Source organism: Phyllostomus hastatus, unplaced genomic scaffold, assembly GCF_019186645.2.
Source record: "Phyllostomus hastatus isolate PE091 unplaced genomic scaffold, TTU_PhHast_1.1 phas_contig_38, whole genome shotgun sequence".
Classification (NCBI taxonomy): Eukaryota; Metazoa; Chordata; class Mammalia; order Chiroptera; family Phyllostomidae; genus Phyllostomus; species Phyllostomus hastatus.
Genome location: NW_025333869.1, coordinates 5,915,938 through 5,922,751, shown reverse-complemented (window position 1 = coordinate 5,922,751; position 6,814 = coordinate 5,915,938). Strand labels below are relative to the sequence as shown.

At 41.5% G+C, this 6,814-nt stretch overlaps 1 pseudogene; it reads left to right on the top strand.

Moving 5' to 3' along the window:
- Positions 1-5,932: 5,932 nt before the first annotated feature.
- LOC123821174 lies at positions 5,933-6,497 on the top strand (annotated as a pseudogene).
- Positions 6,498-6,814: the final 317 nt, after the last annotated feature.

Sequence of the window (6,814 nt, the reverse complement as noted above, 5' to 3'; positions counted from 1 at the left end):
GTGTCTCTAAGCTGTTAATATAAACTATTACTTGGACACCAGACTCCACACTCATTTATTTAAGTAGGCATTATTAAAATTTTCCTATAAATAGAAGATCTTCAGTAAAAAATCAGATATTGAATTGGTGTTTTTTTGAGCCAGTCTCTGAAACAGAAGACAAGGTTTCAGCATGGCAGTCGTTGTTGATTATTTCTCTAGTGCACCTAGTTGCAGAACATTATTATGGAAACAGTACTAGTGGAATGAGGACATACATTGTCAGAGCCAATGACTCTGGAAACCCTGAGGCTATAATGATAAAAGAGAGTCTTCCCATGCTTGGTGGGCTCATGGTCTAGTTTCCTAACAGAAAAACCATATAAACTGAGATTCATTAGAGATATAGGTTCAGTGGTGTGAACAAAGTGTTATGAAGCAGAGAAGAGAAGGCAACTGGTCCTGGATAATAACCTTAGGAAATTTCCTGGAGATGGTGAGGGCGTGCCTGGGCCCTGACAGATATATTAAATGTCACCAGGATAAGAATAACAAAATATTGTGAAAAAATAGAATCATTTAAAGAAAACACGTTTGTATTATAACAACAAAGGTAAAATGGTATTGGCAAAATAATACAATTGCCCACTATAATTGCTCTAATGACATATTTATTAACAATAAACTTATTAAAAAGAAGTAATTGAATTCTCCCATATGTACTCAAAATGGTATATAATGTAGTTTCCTAAGAATGAAAATGAGAATCTTTTAAAAGTGTCTCCCAGATTGTTAGAGTAGAAAGGAGTAAGTGATCCTCATCATCTTCCCAGGAGCACATTGAAGGCAGTTCCCAGCTAAGGAGGAAAGTCATACCTTCTAGAGCTGTCTCTCAGCCAGAATGAGGCAAGTGGTGCAGCCTGATATGAGTACTCCCTGAAATATTTACAATTACCTCAGATACCACAAGAAAGGCAGAGATTGCTGTCGAGCAGAGTTTATTGAGAGCCTAAGCCAGAAAACTGGGGTCAAGTCCCAGTTCCTCCACTGTTACCCAGGATGACTCTTGCCAAGATGGTGGGCCTCTGCCTAGTCTTTCCTTAACTTCTACTTTTAACAACCAGAAATGTTGCTTCTTTTAATTAAGTGCTAAGCTTTTAGAAATGGACACTCTATCGTAATTTTTGAATACCATTTCTTATATTCCATTTTAATCCTAACTGAGGATAGTTCTGAAAATATGTATGCAGTATTTCAAGAGATAGAATTTCTTTTCAGCATTTCCTGCTATGCTTAATTTTCAAAGTGTCCATTGTGCTAAGAGAAGGTGATGTGATCTTTCCTTCTTAATGGCCCATGTTGATGAGTAAGAGTATTAACTGTGAGCCACTCAACATATATTTGGCAAATAGCTGTTTCTGTAGTATTTCCTGCTGGAATATTTTATGTGCCTCCCCCTCCATTGATAGAAATGATCTCTCCCTCCTCCAGGTGATCTTAATGTCCCCGGAACCCAGTATTGATGCCAGGCATATAGGAGGCCATCCATAGATGTCAGGAAATGGGTCACAGAGCTGCTCTGCAGAGGAACAGGAAACTCAGGACTTTAGTTGCTTTTATTTTTCAGATTATTGAGATATCATTGACATATAACATTGTGTACAATGTGATGATAAGGTATATGCATATATAAGGATTTGAGCTGCTTTTAAAGCATCCTCTAGCTCCTCCTGATTTTGAGGAAATAGTTCTGATAATGGATCTCTTAATCAAAGGAAAGTCACAATAGGATTGCTTTCTGTGAAGTACACATCTCTGGGAGAGGATTTATAGTTGTCAAGCCACATCTATCTAGCTGGGTCTGCAACTGGAGCTATATATATAATTTATCTTATTTATCTGTGCAATATCATGGAGTAGTGTTACTGTGGTCCCTTTATAAATGAGGAGAGTAATTTAGGGAGAATTTGAGTTATTTGACCAACTAGTACTGAAAGAGCTGGAATGGGATTTGGGCTGGCTTTGCTGCAGTGTGATGCTTTCCTGGGAGATTTCCAGGCTTCTAAGCAGAGGCAGATATGAAAACACAGAGGCTCTGAAACATTTTCATTAGACCCTGCATATGTCTTCCTAGGTGAACTGGTACAGGAGACTGTTGGTGTGGTGTGGGCCCAGCTCCCACTGGGAGATGCACAGGATCCATGCCCACATATAGGTTCTCTCATGGGGAATCAGGCCTACATCATACCTAGGCTGCTTTGAGACTTGCTTTTTGCTAAAATTCCCTCACCCTGAATTGAGGCCGCAGACGTTTACTGCATATCTTTAAAGTAACTTCCTAAAATCTATGCTAAACCTTCCAAGGATGAGTGTAACCAGTTCAACCACTTTTCCCTTTGCATTTGCAAATATCCTTCTTCTGTGATGTGATTAGTGGCATCCTCTCCTTTGTTTTCTGTAAAAGGTAACCACCTAAAGTGAACTTCTGCATAGTAAATGAGGACTATCATGTAATGTGCCCAGAAAAAGCAATAAAAGCTTGTCAAGGCAAGGGTCAGGGCGCTCTCCCCTTGAAAGAGTGGTCGAGGTACTCTGAGGCTTTTTCTCCTCTTGAGAGTGAAGCCATGCCATCCTTTTCCCTCCACAGAACTCTGTAGTCCATGTGAGTTTTTCATGCCTCATCCACAATGTGGCGGACCCCCCAAGCTAGGGTCTGTATCAAACTGGCACCTTGATCTCACTGTCCAAAGCTGAACTCATATTTTTCTCCTCAGCTTCCATTCTTTCTTACAATGTACATCTTTTATCCAATACCCACAGAGCAGATAAGCTGCAGCTTATGGAGCCAGACCATGTGAGTTTGAATCCTGAGCTCATCAGTTACTATGTAAGCTTGAGCAAATTACTTAATATCCCTTTGTCTTAGTTTCCTTGTTTATACAATGATATAAGCATAACACCTACTTATAGAGTTAACAGGTCTGAAGTGCTTAAAATTGTGTATGGCATGTAGTGTTATGAATGTTGGCCACCATCATATCATCACTGACAAAAACATCACCGTTCAAATGAAACCTTGTAAGATATCATTGAGTCTACCCTATTCCTCCATTCTCTGGGAATGGGCATCTTGACTCTTCCATATTTATTGAATTCATGTCTTTCTCCCAGGTCCATTGCTACTACCTTCACTGTTTCCAACCCACACAATTGCAACTGTTTCCTACCTGGCCTTCTGTGACTAATATCTTACCTTCTTATGCACACATAACCTGCACTGTGGTAAAAAGATGTTTTATACAGTAAATTTAACATGTTATCTGCTTTAAAACCTGATTTGTAGGAGTTCTAATCAAGATGGCAGAGCTGGAGAAAACTGTACTAACCTCCTGCCATGATCACATCAAAATTACAACTATATGATAGAACAATAAACCTAGAGAACCATCAGAATACTAGCTTAACAGAAGTCCTATAACTAAGGATTTAAAGAAGAAGCCATGAAGAGACTGGTAGAAGGGGAGTAAATACAAGATGGGATAGCCTCACATTCATATGCAGTAGTTGAAAGTAGGGAGTGATATCTCAGCTTCAGAGGTCCCTCCTGAGGAGTGAAGGGTTCCAGCCCCATTCCAGGCTCTCTAGTCCAAATCACCAGTGTCAAGAAGAGTCGACAAAATATCTAGCTGGGAAAATAATTTGTGGTTCTATTCATCTGGGTGAGAAGAAAGTCTACGAAAAACCCAGGCATCCTCTTAAAGACACCTCACAAAGACTCTAACTTGAAGGCACCTATCCTGAGCTCTCGAAGAAGGACAATAGCTAGGAGTGTGCCAGAGACTTGGGAGAAATTGAGTTGTGTAGTTTCAGGGCAAGGGATGGAGGGAAAACTGCCTTTGTTCCTGTGTTGAACTCTCCTCCCCCATGACCAAATCTGAATCTGCATTAATCTGGTGAATTCCAATCATTTTACTCTGGCAATTCCCTTATACTCCACAGCACTGCAAATGTTAGCAGGCCCCAGGTAAGTGGTAGCTGGCCTAGGTGTATACTGTGAAAATTGATAAGTGGCCTCATGCTCAGTATTGGTGTCAAATAAGTATCTGCATCAAACTGGTGAACAAAACTAATCCAATCGTGGTTACTCCCTGAGATCCTGCCTCACCCAACTCATGTACCACCAAAGAGAGTTTCAGCAACTGAGCTACAGGGGCAGTGGCAGAGAGCAGCAGGTCTTGGGGTGCCTTTTGCCTTTTTCCTTTTGCTGATCTTCCCCAAGAGCAGTACTCATGGCAACTGGCCTCTCTTCACAAAGCAGCCTCTCTTGTATGCATCCAGGTCCAGCAAAGAAACTACCAACTGCAGATAACTTTGTAGCTCCTGACACGTAGCTCTGGGCCAGTCACTATTAGTGTCTGATATTAGCCTGTACTAGAGGCCCTCTATGAGGCCACAGAACCAACACACTGGATAGATGGCTTCAGCTCACAACACAAAACCACCTGATTGGTTCCACAAACAGCACACCCAAAGGGTGGACTGGGCTGGCATCAGACCCTGCTGAAATGAATCTTACACCATGGGGTCATGGTCAGTTCTCATAGCCAGTAAGCCTAAGGGCCAATCCCATCCACTGATGTGACAACAAAAACCACAGCTCAACTATAACAGGAGGGCACACACAACACACACAGGGGACATTCCTAGAGACCCTGGCTCAAGTGATCACAAAGAATGCATCACTGGGCATGCTTACTATATAAGAACACCTTGCCAAGCCTGGGAAAATAGTGGATTTACATAATATGTAGAAATAAATACAGAGAGGCAAACAAAATGAAACAAAAACAAACAAACAACAAAAAAAAAACATGTCCCAAATGAAAGCACAAAAAACAAACCAGAAAAAAAAATAAAATGGAAGCAAGCAATCTACCAAATACAGAGTTCAAAACACTACAAAGATGTTCAAGAAACTTAGTGAGAAATTCAACAAAAGGATAGTAGGCATTAAAAAGATATAAAAACCATAAAAACACATCAGAAATAAAGAATACAATAACTAAATGAAAAATACACTAGAAGGAATCAACACATAACTAGGTCAGCAAAGGAATGAGTATACCATTTAGAAGACAAGGTAGCAGAACACACCTAATCAGAACAGCAAAAAGAAAGAAAATATTCAATGAGGATATTTGAAGGAACTTTTGGGAAGACATCAAGCATAACAACATTCACATCATAGGCATACCAGAAAGAGAAAATAGACAGCTAGAAATAAAATGACAATAACCAGTGAGGAGGGGAGAGAGGAATAATAGGGCATCATAGGGGAAGGACCATCAAGGAATATGTATAAAGGACACATGGACAAGGCCAAAGAGGGTAGGTTTGAGGGTGGGAGGCAGGGATATGTGGGGCAAAAATGGAGACAACTGTACTTGAACAAGAAGACTTTTTGAAAAAAAAAAGTCTATTTGAATAAAATGACCAAAAACTTTCCCAACATGGTGAAGAATATAGCCACACAAGTCCAGGAGTTGGAGAGATTTCCAAACAAGGTGAACCCAAAGAGGCCCACACCAAGACACATCACAAATAAAAGGCTAAAGGTTAAAAGCAAAGAGCAGCAAGAGAAAGACAGTCACTTACAAAGGAGGCCCCATAAAATTATCAGCTGATTTCCCAACAGAAACTTTGTAAGCTGAAAGGGATTGACCTGAAATATTCAAATAATGGAAAGCAAGGACCTACAAGCAAGACTAAAGGAGAGAAAAACAGCTTCTCAGACAAGAAAAAGCTAAAGGAGTTCATCACCACCAAGCCAGTATTACACTAAAGGTTAAGGGGACCTTGTTAAAATAAGAAGAAAAAAAAAAGAGTTTGGGCTGCATGGAGCCTGAAGGGTACCACCTTGTGGCAGGCGACGAGGGGCTGAGCAGTGGGTGACATGTTCTGTGTTTTGGAGAGTGAGGGTGTTCCAGCTGGCTCCAGGGCCATGAAGACTCTGGGAGGAGCATCAAGTAATCTTTTCAGAAGTCCAGAAGAAGATGTTCCTTCAAGCCAACCCATCAGGATGCCATCGAATAATTTTGGACCAACTGAAGAACCTCGGAACATTTCTAAGAGAACCAACTCCCCAGAGGTAAAAGAAAGTGTTATCTTTGGGGAATCAACACCTGTGCACATTCCATACCATCTGAACCCACCTTTGGGAAGAGTAGTTACATTTGTGGGTCACCAGTGACCGCCACTTTACCCTTGGCACACCCAAACAAACCCAAGGATCACATACTCTTGTGTAGACCCAAAATTGAACCTTAAAGACACAATGAGCACCTTGCCCATAGAAGAGCTAAGTGAGAAAGGTGGCTGGAAAGAAGCAGACCATGCTGAGGATCCCCAGCCTATGCCCATGGTTGACAGCCATGAGCCCAGGTTGGGCCCATGGCCTTGATCTCACAACAAAGTCTTGAATCCACCTGGAGGCAAATCCCAGCATCTCCTTCTACTAGAGAAGCTATTGCTTCCCCTGTATCCAGATAAGGCACTGAAAAGATAGGATTTCAAAAGTTTCTTTTATTCCAATGGAATGGGGTTGGGGAGAGGGTCTGTTGTGTATCTGGAGCCACTACTCAGGCTCCACTGCCACCATGAGAGCTGCAGAAAACCACACCTTCCAGACTGCAGAGAAACATCTTTGTGGGGAAAATGTGACACCTTGGTGAACACTCTAATTTTGGATGTGAGGAACTCTCAGATGAGCCAGGTGGGGAGCTGGTGCAAGGCCATGGGGGCCTGATGAAGTGGGATCTTCTATGTCCTTGTGGCA